The following is a 14,297-nucleotide window of genomic DNA, read 5'->3' as shown; positions in this document are numbered from 1 at the left end:
CTTCTAAACATGGACTTGAAGGCACTGCTTTGAGGTGAAGCATTCTAGTGGGACAGCAATACCTTTGCATGCTGGCATACTGGAGAAAAATAAAAAAGGACAATCTCAGCTGATAAGAGAATTCTATTAAACTGTTTAAATTAGGTTGGGAAAGATCTAATTTGCTGGAAAATTCAGTTCTTCATTTCCTATAGCTTGGTTTCATTGTGAATGTGTGAGGTTGGGCTTCTCTTCCCATTGGGGTCCTTTTATGGCACAAGGAATGGAGTTATGCTCATAGAATTGCTGAGGTTGGAAAAGACCTTAAAGATTAGAAAGCTGAACCCCAACCTAACCATAGTACCCTAACTCTAACAATCATCCGCTAAATCATATCCCTGAGCATCACATCCAAGGATGGTGACTCAACCAGCTTCCTGGGGAGCCTATTCCAGTGCTTAACAACCCTTTCTGTAAAGAAGTTTTTCCTGATATCCAACCTAAACTTCCCCTGGCAAAACCAGGTGAGTCCATTTCCCCTTGTTCTGTCACCAGTGAGAAGAGACCAGCCCTACTCTTACTGCAGTCACCTTTCAGAAATTGGAGGAGAGCAATAAGGTCTCCCCTCAGCATCCTCTTTCCCAGACTAATCAGCCCCAGTTCCTTCAGTCTCCTCATAGGGCATATCCTCTAAGCCCTTCACAAGCCTTGTTGCCCTTCTTTGGACCTGCTCCAGCACCGCAGTGTCCTTTCTGTTCTGAGGTGCCCAAAACTGAACACAGTACTCGAGGTGAGACCTCACCAATGCTGAGTACAGGGGCAGGATGACTTCTCTAGTCCTGCTCACCACACCATTCCTGGTACAAGCCAGGATGCCATTGGTCTCATGAACTGACATTACACGCTGTTTGTGGTAAAATGTAGAATAGCTTCAATAAAAAAGTTACTTCAACACTGGTGGGTTTTGGAGAGGAAGAAGATGATGAAATAAGAACTACAGTTCGGCGACATAGTTGGAAAAAGGGAATAAAATATTTCTTTAAATGTCAAAAAAAAAAGAACCAACAGGTACTACAATGAAAACTTTATTAAAAGTTTTCAAAAAGAAAACTGTGATATGTGATTAAAGGGATTTTTCAGAAGAGCATGCTGAGTGTGTGCCATACAAAGTACGCATTTCCCATCACTAATGTGAATTAAAAGCAAAGCAAGGAAACTGGACTATCTGTGGTGAAAACAGGTTTACTGAGTCCAGGGTGGTGAACTGTGATAGTCAGTTTCCATCTTTACCAGTCAGCTGGCTTCTGTCTTTGAGAAGAGTGTAAGAGTGGAGGACACAGGGCTAGCTTGATCTTAGGAGAGAAATGAAGGCACAGTGGTAGCAAGAAGCTGGAATGCTTATGACCTGAGGAGGGGGCAATTGTTAGTCTGTCAGGGTTTCAAGTCAACCTTATCATGTGGTCTTTGCATTATGTCTCATATACCAACCTTTTCTGTACTGCTCCTTTAAAGGGAGAGAGAATAAATGCAAAGGATTTAGGAGGCATTTCTATAATGGCGTCCTGTGGGTGCATTATCTTACACATTCAGAGGCTTTTTTCTTTGTATCTCACTCTGATTTGTGCATTTCTTTGTGCAATTGTAAAAAGTTGGACAGTTTTCCCCGAAGAAGTACATGTGCCTTCCAGCAGTTTCAAACTGCTCATGCTATGTTTGATATCCTTATATATCTGCAACCCCATCAGAATCTTGCTGTGTTTTTGACTGCTGTGCCTCCTGTGGTAATAATTTTTTTTTTTTTTTTTTTTTCCCTGCAGCTTTAACCGCACATCATGGGAAAAAATGTTTCCTCCTGTCTTATTTTAATCTGCTATCTTTTAATTGCACTGAGTAGTCCCTCTTGGGCTTTGAAATTTGAAAAACACAATTTCTTTATCTTTTCCCTTTAGTCTTTCCTTCCTTCTACTTTCCTTGTCTTTCTCCTGTTGTTCCAGGCCCGCTCATACAAGTTTTCCCCCGAGCAGGGGATAGCACCTTTGAGGAGAAATCCTTCCTTAAATTTCAGGAGGGCCACAATGAAAGTGCAAATCATAGAATCATAAAGGTTGGAAAAGACCTCTAAGATCACCTAGTCCAATCATCAACCTATCTATCTCCACCATGCCCACTAACCATGTCCTTCAGGGTCACATCTACCTTTCTACTGAGTGTGTCTGGGGACAGTGACTCCACCACCTCCCCAAGCAGTCTGTTCCAATGCCTAGCCTCTCTTTCTGAGAATTAATTTTTCTTAATTTCCAATTGAACCTCCCTGACACAACTTAAGGCTATAACCTCTCACTGGTAACCTGGGATAAGAGGCTGACCCCTACCTCACAATAACCTCCTTTCAGGTAACTGTAGAGAGCAATTAGGGTCTCCTCTGAGCCTCCTTTTCTTCAAACTAAACAATCCCAGTTCCTTCAGCCACTCTTTGTAAGACTTGTGCTCCAGACCCCTCATCAGCTTCGTTGCCCTTCTCTGGACACAATCCAGAGCCTCAATAACTTTCATGTGGTGAAGGGCCCAAAACTGCATGTGATACTTGAGGTGCAGCCACATCAGTGCTGAGTACAGACGGATGATCACTTCCCTGGCCATGTTGAATACACTATCTCTGATGCTAACCAAGATGCCATTGGCTTTCTTGGCCACCTGGGCATGCTGCTGGCTCATATTCAGCTGGCTGTCAATTAATACCTCCAATCTGAGAGCATATTGAATATTCTAGAATCATTTCAGCAATAGATCAAAAGTCACTAGAATGTTTTCTGTATAATTCACCAACTTGTTCTTATTGCATCCTAAGCTCTTACTGTTCTTGATCATTCTGTCAATCCACTAAGGTTGCTTAGGCTGAGTCCATAATTTTGATCCTTAAGATTTGTCTTCTGTGCTTCTTACATATGCTTTATTACTTCAGAGTTAATTTTACTGAGCTTCCTGAGACTCTGTACTGGTCATTCAATGCGTGACATTCCTAGCTGTTCTCCTTGTGACATTCCTAGCTGTCCTCCTTCCTGTGCTGCATCTTTAATAGGAAAAAACAGAAAGAGCTGGACATGATGTCCTTTCACTACAAGCTTTTCTATGTTTAGTAAAAGATATTTACTAAGAAGTACAAAAGTAATGTGTCTTTCATGTATTTTGGGGAGCAGAAGTGCCTGAACTCCTTGGCAAGGACAGTGATTGAGATGGAAAATGCAAGGAGTGGGCTAGGAGAAATACAACCTTGCATTGTAGTGACAGATCAGAGACAGCAGGTGAGGAGTAAGCCTGCACTGAAGAGAGAACTTGTAGGTATTTTTCCCCATGGTTACTGACACCTACTTAAGGTGTTCCATAAAATGGTAATATTTTCTGCCCAAACATTAAGGACCAGCTGGTTTTACAGATGATGTTCAGTATTAAGAACCAAATGTAAGTTAGGGTATGAGTCAAACCTGATTATACGTGTAGATATAGAATTATCATCCCCCAAAATGTAAATCCTCAAATCAAGTAATTTTTAAATTTTCATTCATTCCTCTTAATAAATCTATTCAACCAATTGATTCAGACTAACCAATTAAGTCATGATAGCATTTGGAAAGCTTAGTAAACACCAAAAACAGAAGCGTAGCTTTATGAAAATTGTATGCGCAAACAGAAGGCATTTCACATCAGCACCAACCAGACATCAGTGTGTTGTTAACCCTCTCTGGGCTGAAACACAGACACAAGGCCCAGTGGTAGTATGGCAGTAGAGGCTGAACCTTACCACTGGGATTCTATTACATGTTTTTGCTGTGTGACAGATGAGAGCAGAGGGTCAGTCTGACAGAATGATGCTTGACATGAAAGTGCAAATGAAGCAAAGCCATGCCACTGAATTCCTCCATGTGAAAAAAAATTTGCACCCGCTGACATTCACCAATATTTGCTAAACAACTCTGGAGATGTAACAGCAGATGTGAGAACAGTAAGGCCATGGGTGGTGCATTTCATCAGGGTAAACAGCAACAGTGGGTCACCTCTACTGGTGCAGATTGTTACAAGTGTGGAATGCAGGCTCTTGTTCATTACTGACAAAAATGCATAGCTAATGGTTGTGACTGTGTTAAGAAAAAATATCCCATAGCTGAGAATTTGCTCTATTAAATATTATTATTATACTCTTTGTATTAGCTGTAGTTTCCATGGAAATATTTAGGAAGCATTACTTTCAAAGCAACAGTCATAGATGTGGCCACAGACAATTGATCTTCGCTCAGTGTGGCCCAGGCAAGCCAAAAGGTTGAACATCCATGAGCCAGCAGAAAGGCCCTGCAATGATCCTGAGTTTCACTGCTCCTCTTTGGCCTGAGCCAGCAGGAATGCAGCCAGCTCTAAGTGGATGAACACTGTATACATCCTCCTGTGGTTTTTCTTTCTTTCAGTTTTTTAGTGTTTTAATCATTTTTCTTCTTGCATAATCTTCTATTCCTTCAGTATTCTTTTTCCTCCAAGGAAATTTATATTTAATGCTGGCATCTGTTCCCAGAATCTTTCTTTTTATCACAACATACTAGAATTTATTTAATTATTTAGTAACACCTTCCTTGTCATGTTTGCTGAGGATAATGACATGCAACTGTACAATCTTTACTTGGGTGGGAACGTCAACAGATGTTTATAGATGTTAAGTTCCTTTTACAAAATCTTTCCAGTCTCTCAGATGTCCTTTATGTGCTATTTGCTCACACGGCAGGTGCCTGATGCCCGTCTCCTGTTTTCTGTTGCCTTGCATATGCCAAAAGTATTTTCTGGCTAGGAAGGCTTATCTTCTCCTTGCATGCCTGCCTTGCCAGGTTTTAAATTGGCCCATATTCAAGCATTATCTTTAGGTACCTGGCAAAGTGGTACATATGTGTCAATTACTGATGTCCACAGCTTTGGGACCACCTGCTGGGTAGGTGCCTTACTGTGCGAGGTTACTGAGCATAATGAGTAAATAAAGAAAAGAAAACCCAAAATCTTACAAAAGTGATTTGAGTTAATGGCATTTCAGGTACAAAATAACATACATTATTATGATGGTATGCAAGAATATGCACTCTGTAGCTGCAGGAGCAGCTGAACTAGTTACAAGACTCATGTGCGAATCCGTGCTCTGGTTTGCTCTTACATCTGCTTCCACAAACTTCTTTTAGAGCTTACTGATGAGTCTTTCTATTTTTCATCCCAATTAATATGCTCCTGGCTTTGGTTGAGTTCTTTTCTAGCGCTGTCCAGCCAGCTCGCTGTGACTTTGAGAGTTACAAAGAACATTACATTTACACTTTCTGAAGGTAAGCAAACTTCACAATATCTGTCTGGAGCAGAAAACAAAACCAAAGTCTGGACTTCAGGACTTTGTTTTTGGGCAATGTTGCCCAACTACACCTTGCCCATTTCGTTATTTATCTGAGAGAATCAGTTCAGGTGAGGAAGGATAACATACTTCTTCTCTATGCAGCTGTACAAATGGAGTTTAACTAATAAACATAAAGTCTGAGTATATGATTGTACGGGTTAATAATTGTCCATTTTTTTGTAATTGATTTTTTTTTTTTCCAAGGACATGATGATCAGAAAAAAACCATTTAATCATCCTTTTTTAAGAAAAAAGGTGTTTTTCATTTGTTTGTTTGTTTGTTTTTTACATTACAATAATACACTGCATTAAAAGCTGGTCTTCGCTGCCCACTAATTACTTAATTAGTCCTATATAATAATACATTAGTCCTGAAGAGACTTGAAGATTGAGTAGTGAAACACTCATCTGCTATTATTGTGGCTTCCTTACATTTTCCTCAAGGTAAACATTAGAAACATATAACCATAGACTGGCTTGGTTTGGAAGGGACCACCAGCTCAAATGCCCAGGGCCCCATCCAACCTGGCCATGAGCACCTCCAGCAATGGGGCACCACAGCTTCTATGGGCAGCACCTTGCCACCCTCTGAGTGAAGAACTGCCTCTAAACATCTAACATCAGTCTCCTCTCTTTTTCTTTAAAACTCTTCCTCCTAGTCCTGTCACTGTCTGCCTATGTAAAAACTCATTATCCCTCCTGTTTATAAACTCCCTTTAAGTACTGAAAGGCTGCAATGAGGTCTCCCCTGAACCTTCTCCATTGCTGAATAAGCCCAAAGCTCAGCTCCTTCAGCCTTTCTTCATAAGAGAGGAGCTTCAGCCCACTGATAACCATAATCATAAGTAACAGTAGATGAAAAAAACCTCATTCTTTTTGCTGCATTTTTTCCTTATTGCAGAGTTTCCTTTGGATAACATTTTTTTATTTTTTCAAGAGCAGCTCTCTCACTGATTTTCATAAATATATATATATATATTTTAAATGCATTGTACCATGCTGGAACAACAGTTCCTTATGAGTAGTTATTTTAAGGACTCATAAATCTGGGAGAAATATCACAGCCAGTAGTAGGAGTTGGGTATTAAGGGAAGCCAGTTTTATTAAACTTATATTATATTATATTATATTATATTATATTATATTATATTATATTATATTATATTATATTATATTATATTATATTGTGCTGGGCCTATTGGCTTGTTCGTACTGTATTACTGGGAAAAATGGATTCACACACTTCCATCTTTCTTGTTCTTGGCACAAAGTTTATCCTCCACATCCTCATTGAATATATATATACATGTATATATATATATATGATGGAGGCTATTTGCTACAGATTGTTCTAACATATTTATTTTTAGTGCACGTATTTGGTGCATAAAATGCTAAAAAGATGTGAGTCAGTATTCTGAGGTGTTGAGCATCATTAAGAATATCATGTCTTACGTAGCTGAGATTGCCACCAATTACTCTTTTCTCACCTTTTTTGCAGTCTCCATTGCTCAGCACTACTATGTGTCAGAAGTAAGACTAATTCTTATTTTTACAATTGGATTAGTCTTTTGAAAAAAACAACAATTTCTACAGACTACTAGTAGTTACTTTAACTACAGAAACTTCTGATGAGCAATGGATTGTAGCAGAAACATTAAGTCACAGCCTGAACCGGTGATTGAGCACCTGGTGGGAAGGGCTAACACAAAGGAGCTCAGCTGAATGCAATTAATGTGAGTGACTGGACGGGGTAGAGCACAGAAGAAGAGTAAGAAATCTCATTTCTTAAACATTATGTTAGTCAGACTGGTGTAAATGCAGGTTGTTTCTCAATTAGTGGCATCTGATGGCAGCACACAAAGGATCCTAACGTGTACCTCTGACCAGAGAAAGACTTTACCAGAGTGTGAGTGGGCAGGTGCTGCCACTTTAACCTGAAAGATTCAGTTCCAACACAGTTGTCCAGAGACATGAGTCTGTTACACGTGCAGTAACTTGTATTTCTTGGGGAAAGTTCAGGCACTTGGTAACTTTTAATATTGTGTGTGCATTAAGCATAAATCCTTCAGCAAGTTGGCATTAGTCTTCTCTAGAAGACCTATGTTCTTGTTGGCACAGGGTTGAGGTGCAGCAAAGCTGTCAGGGAAGAAGGGCAAGGAACACCAGTATGGTCCCTTGCCATGATACTTGCTGTAATTCCAGGCAGCTGAGACTCTGATGTTGTTCTTGTCCCATAAGGAATAGTCATTATGGAGGCTTATACTTATGACAAATGCTCTTCAAGTATTATTGAAAGCAGCGCATGGTGCTGTATAGTTCTTATGACAATGCATTAATTACAGGCAGTGACAAAATGCCTTTTGGACCAAGCATAATTCAGAGCCAGGTTGGAAGGGGCCTTGAGCAGCCTGGAAACCCTGCCCATGTGAGGGAGTTGGAACTTTGGTCTTTAAGGTTCCTTACAACCCAAGCTGTTCTGTGTTTCACTGTGATCTTTGATATCTTTATATGATCAGAACAAACTGACTTAATAAGAGCAAGCAATGCATTATATTCCTTTTGTGTCTCAGGCCATTTTGATCCTCATGCCTCATCTAGTTCCATCTTCAGTGGACTATTTAGTTCATGACCTTGTTGCTATAACATGCTTTTCTGACCTGAGGTCTTACTAGGCTCTCACAGTGCTTTAGGAAGTTCTTTCTGTTATCACGGTATAGCTGGATAAGTGCCCCAGCAGTGCCTGCATCCCTAGGTTAAACACATCCCAGCTTATGGCACGAGCTATTCCTATCTTTGTACTGGAAGAACATGTACGCTGTGATTGCAGCCTGTGACTCTTCACAGCCTGTCAGCTTTCCTATTGACACTTCTTCAGTTTGTGACATCCTCTCTCTTTTCTTTAGGCTTACTTCCATAAGACTAAAATGCTTAGGATGCCTTGAGCCAGAAGGTGTATATTAAATCCTCTGATGCTATGCATTTGTGTCCACATTTAGTGTTCACTTCATTAGCAGTTCCTTTTTATCCATCTTTGGTTTACCTTCACACGTTCACACAGTAATACAGAACTGAAAAGGGAAAACAAGTTGCATAAAATATTCATGAAAGATACTTTCCCAGTTTGTCAGTTCTGTCTGAGATTCATCTCCTGGCTAATCTGCTGCAAAGTCTACTTATGTTCTGCAGGAGATTTAGTTTTTATCCTTGTACAATGCAAATAATCCATCTATTTGTGTCTGAACGCTTTATTTAATTTACTCTCTTCCAAAGAAAGTCGATCCACTGTTTTGATTGTTTGTTTGTTTGTTTGTTTTCCAGAAAATATAGTTGTTTCAGCTAAAATATTCACTTGTTTCATCCTTATAACATGCAAGTTTGGACCTTGTTTATGGAATATGTAAGGACATATGGTAGATCTGAGTGATTCTTAACTTTCTTTCCTTTTTCTTGATGTAGATAATTTTCTATTACCATTATAATGGAAGAGGGGCCACTATCTAGCAAAAAAGAGCCAGATAATGACAGGGTTCTGCTACTGCTTCCTTCTGAAGGAGCAATAGGGAAGCAGGAAAAAAGGCCTGCAGCCTCTAGACATCATCTTCAAAATACAGATCTGCTGTAAATCAAGCACTCCATCTGACACCAAATGGAGAAAACAAGAAAAAGCTTTATGGTAATACGATTCCTTCAAGTTATTTGCTTTGTATCTGAGATACTGGTGATACCTGTGTTGATTTGAAGTCATTCACATTATAGCTCAGAACAGGTTTGTTTAAATAATATTAGACTGAGTGATCAACAGCACTAAAAGCACTGTGCCCAAATGTAGTCACACCAGGGGGACAGAATGAAATGTGTGGTGCTATTCATCACAATCGAGGGCAAAACAAAGCTGTGAGTTACCTAATTATAGCTGGACTGAAGGGTTAGAAAAACTGCCTTTCAATTTCTAAGCTATGTCATGCAGCAATGGAATAGATGACAAATATCAGGAAGTGGGTACAAGCTGTTTAGCTGCTACAGCTTTGATCCATGCCTGGTTCTCACAGACTGGCACATGGGACTGCAAAGTGACTGATAGCACATTGTCTGTACCCTCTTCAGTACCGAGCTCGAGCCTCCTGTTCAAACATGTTTTCTTTCCCCGTCATTTGCAAACCAAAGAGTTCAGCAAAGATGTTAAAATGGTGTTGAGTTGGTACTGTCATTACATGGGCAAGCGTCAGAATATGTCATTGGGGTGGCAAATTTTGATGTGAAAAAAACATATCGGAGCCCATAGTCTGTTAGCTCTTGTGAGTGATATGTTCTGTTGGTTGCTCACCAACAAATCTTGGCCTTTACACCTTTCAGGATCATCTCACATATGGGTATCTTGAATTTTTAAGCAGTTTTGAAGCACAGGGAAGTTCTCTTTTCTCCATGTTTCAGAAGTAAGAGGAGTTCTCTTTGAACAAGCCAGACCACACAAAGGTCTGGAGCAAATCAGGGCCATAGTGTACACCTGCTGAACAGAGTCTGCATAGTGAGGGTATGATAACTGCAGGGTATGACAGCTGTAGGGGCTGCCTCTGCTCGCAGAGCCCAGCGCTGCCTCTTGTCAGACCAGCACAGCTCACTGCCACAGCTGTGCCGTGAGGGTGGGTGTACTCAGGGGGAGCAGAGATAAGGAAGGGAAACGCAGTGGATGCGGCCTGAACGAGGCGCAGCCCCAAGAACAGACCGGGCCCGAGCTGCAGCCCGGGGGAAGCACTGTGGGAAGGAGCCAGTGAAGCTGGGGCAGAGAGTGACGGGGGAGGAGCGGCAGAGGCTGAACGTAATGGATTGATTGCAGCCTGGAGCCCCTGTTCCACTGCACTGTTCAGGGAGAGAAAGCACATGAAGGTGGGTGGGGAGGAAGGAGTTCTTAGTTTGCTTTTAGTTCTCACTGCTCCAGTCTGTTAGCAATAGGCAGTAAATTACATTAATCTCCTTACACAGTCTGCTTCGCCCGTGACAGAGAATAATGAGTGGTCTCCCTGTCCTTATCTCCAACCATTGTGTTTGCTCCCTCTTCTCTTGAGGAAGGGAAGTGAGAGAGCAGCGTGGTGGGGCTCTGCTATCAGTATGAATTGGTCTTGGTTTTGCCCATCAAAGACAAATTCTGTATCTGTGTATTACTGTCAGTTGATAAGGAAAATTAGGAAAAGTGTTATTAACCAGAAGAATTATTAGACTTACAGAGAGAGAGACTTGGGAGATACCTTTTAGAAGTTCATTTATTCCCCTTTTTTCACCTCCTCTGCTGTACCTCTCTTGTTTTATTTCCTATTTCCTGAGGAATTAAATATTTTTCATAGAAAGTGTAAGTATTCTGTGGTCACAGGAACTTTTAAGGCAAATAACAGTTACATCAGAAAGATAAAAACGCATCAGAGTCAGCTGCAAGTGGCGATAGGATTTCTTGATGCTTGCAAAGTGATGTGCTGATCCTACTGCAGGCACAGCCCGGGAACTGAAAACGCAGGACTGGTCACAGAGAATGTCAGGCACAAGCACAGTGAATCCTTCGAGCCCATCTGCAGATTTTAGGTTATGTTTTTTATCAGGCTCTTTCAGAATGGTCAGTGGTTATAATTGGGCTTGTATCACTATAGAAGCAAACACAGCCATGACTGTTTTGAAACACTAGGCAGTCAGAAGAGTACATTTTCCTCCTTTGCAAAAAGCCCGGCTGTAGTGCTGGTGTGGAAGCAGTGACAGTCCTGGAGCTCCTGCAGCCGCTACCTGGCTATAAGCTGTTTAAGACTGTGAGTTGCTGGTAATGCCTTTTTAAAACAAACAATAAAAAGCAACAGGCAGCTATCTGGATTCATCTCAAAAAGACAGCTCCTCAGAAAACTTTCCTCTGAGAACAGAGGAAAAACTTGAAAAATTCCTATTGCTTTTAAGTAGACAGAAGAGAGAAACTGAAAGAAGTTAGATGGGACGTATCAGAGGATTATTGTGACACTGTTAATCGGATGTGTTTGCCAGTTCAGTGCTGCAGAGAGTTGAGTGGCATTTCAAGCCCACCTGTGCTTTTCTCTCTAAAAGAACATTTCATAGGGGTCTTGGTGCACTGCTCCTATGGCAGCAGCCACAGTAGAGGTACCACGCAGTGCATGAAGCAGTCAGGGAGCGTGTGTGGTCAGACACTTGCAGAGGGAAACACGGATGAATTCACTCAGCAGTTAACATGGGTAATGGCTGCTTCTCCCTGAGATCCCTTTGCCCTTTGGGCAGCTTTTTTCTCTATATTTTGGAGGAGGTGTGAGAAGAGGGTGGGGGGTGGGTGCTGCATGAATGTTGAATGCAAAGCACTTGTCTGTGATAGGCTGGAGGGATGAGGGATACTCTGTCTATATATACTGGCAGCTGCATCCTCTGTGTTCTACAGCTGTCACAGAGGAGCAAAGAGAGGCAGTGAGAGACAGAGGGGAAGGAAAGACCTCACCAGCTCCCTGTAAGTATTATTCTTTGTCCTTCAAGCTTTATGGTTATTCAGCTCAAGTAAGTATGTTTGGGTTAGTGTGAGAATTGGTTACTTGGAGCTGAAGCTCAGCTAATAAAAAGACAGACTATGTTATGTTAGGGATAAGCTGGAATGCCCAGAAAAGCACTCCCTTTTAATCTAAGTTTGCAGAATGTACTTTTCACATCTCTATTTATGTCTTTACATGATTTATGTCATCTACAAAATTTTGTGTGTATTTCTGCAGGATCCTGTACAACCAAAAGTTTATAGCTTTGTTTTCCAAGCGCACCAGTTCTGAATAACCATGCGGACCATGAGAAATTCTCTGCCAAATAGTTTGCATGGTAACATTTTCAAGATCATGTCCAACACATGACTTGTTAGGGTGAGGTTTTACTCAGAGGTAACCCTTCCCAGCAATAAAAACTCAAAAGGGAAAACTAACAAGTGACAGACGGTGCCAGTGTGGTGCGCTGAGTAGAAACAGCAACTTCTAATTGGAAAATGAAATTGCTAAGTGAAATGTAGGGCCTGTAACATATTTACCTAATTCTAGCCTTATGCAAAGGTAGGAGTACAGAGCAGACTCAGTTCCTTTCTACTCTGAGTTTAAAATCATCCTAAAGTCCTTATTCAAGCAATATTCTTACTGCCAGTAGTAGAAATTTAGCTTAACAGAAACAGCCAGAAAAACTTTCCACTTGTTGGGTTCAATAGCACAAAGTCCTCAAGGCTTCAGCATTGTCAGTGTAGCATCCCAAGCCTTTCAGTTACACTGCATTCTCCATCAGTTGGCAGAATAGAATGGGCATGGCTATTTTATTGGAAAGATATATAGTTATTGCTCTTTTGAGCTAATGCAGCCATCAGCTTAAGGCACTGTTGGTGTCTGTGCATTCTTCCTTTCTCTATTTAACATTAGGATCTGCTAAAACATTTTATTGATACTTTCTTAATTTGCTTTGATCAACTATAAACAGGCACCCAAAAAATTACATTGGATGTACATCCACCTGCATTTACTCTTTTCCTTTTTCCTTTCTTTTTTCCCCTTTTTTTCTCTTTTCCCTTTTCTTTCTTTTCTCCCATTTGTTTTCTTCCATTTGTATCCCATTTAATAATTTTTTAGGAGTACTTAGAGATCATTTCCATTTAGTTAATACAAAAAGCAACTTCTGAAATTACAGCGAATGCTGTGTTAATAGTAGTCAATAATCAAAATAATCTACGTTATATCTACAAGTGTATGTAGTGCTCATGTGTGTATAGTGTTCATTTGCATGATTCAGTTTCAGATAAAGTAGAAAATGTTCTGTGAATGAACGTCATATTAAATATATCTAAAGGTGAAAACCAGTTTGTGGTAACTTCAGTGACATAAAATATTACCATATCTAATTTCAGAGAACTGAGGTAGGAGTAGTTTAAAGTTTAAAGCAGCAAAGGTTATGTCAACTTAAGATCATGCAGTATACTTGTTCTGTGATGTATCCCAGGAAAACGAAAGAATAAAGAGCTTATGTATGAATAAAAATAAAGATCAATATGTATAATGTAAGGTTAATGTGGTTATTCTTGCTTTTACCTGACGTAGTAATAGGAAAACTCAGTCTATCTTTTGCAGTGTGGTAGGACTTGATCTGAAGAGGTACAGTGGTGACAACATCCATGGACTCTTGCTGGTTAGAAGAGTACTCAGACATAAAATGCGTTTGATAAAATGGTATTTTATCAGCCAGAGTGAGGCTTTTAATGCATTTGAGCACAATGCCCTTCCAAACTACTGAGGGTTGATGGTTAGGCTAGCTGCCTCCTGGAAAGCTGTGCTCACTGCACTTGGAGTTCATCTGGACAATGTTGAATGTGCTGAAATCAATCATGGGAGGTGTAGGATGGAGATTTTATTGGTCTATATGTCCTTGGGAAAAACAGACCCTATCAAACACTTTAGTGAGAGGATCAGTTTCTGTGAAGCTTCTGTTTCATTTTGGAAACTCACTGCATTATTTTGCAGTTTAAGCCCCTTCAACTCAGGTAAATCTTTCCAAGCACACACAGATTTTAATGCTCAGCCCTTTGGAAAATATGGGTGTTCTCAGATGGTTCATACCCTAAGGCCTGAGTTGTCTGAAGTATTTTGTTTCTTAAAAGATCACATTCTATATTTCTAGAACATCCTGCATGCAGGGAGGTTCTCTGGACATTGTGTTGTTGCATTATACATGTTGCACGTGTGTGTGAGAGGTAGAAGGGTGAAATACTCTGTACTGGTAGGTGAAGTAATTTCTTTCTTTATAGTGCTAACCAGTTAGCATTACAGTTGCCAGATATTCAGTCTACTGGATGTGGCCATTGTGGCAAGTAGTGCCATTAGGCAGATGGAGCGAGATCTATTCGAGGAGGGTA

At 40.5% G+C, this 14,297-nt stretch overlaps 1 protein-coding gene across 4 annotated transcripts in view; it reads left to right on the top strand.

The window, feature by feature from the left end:
- Nucleotides 1-14,297, top strand: part of DDC (dopa decarboxylase) — a 64,799-nt gene that overhangs the window by 778 nt on the left and 49,724 nt on the right. For 2 of the 4 annotated variants that reach the window (XM_032442456.2, XM_015854339.3), the window contains exon 2: nucleotides 11,814-11,879. The exons of the other annotated variants lie outside the window; for them this stretch is intronic. The gene's annotated coding sequence lies outside the window, so the exon portion shown is untranslated. The remainder of the gene's footprint in view (nucleotides 1-11,813; nucleotides 11,880-14,297) is intronic. 4 annotated transcript variants of the gene reach the window in all.

The sequence above is a fragment of the Coturnix japonica genome, chromosome 2 (assembly GCF_054131305.1).
Source record: "Coturnix japonica strain WE chromosome 2, WE-NBRP24, whole genome shotgun sequence".
Classification (NCBI taxonomy): domain Eukaryota; kingdom Metazoa; phylum Chordata; class Aves; order Galliformes; family Phasianidae; genus Coturnix; species Coturnix japonica.
The sequence above is the reverse complement of the archived record's forward strand: the minus strand, read 5'-3'. Positions and strand labels throughout refer to the sequence as shown.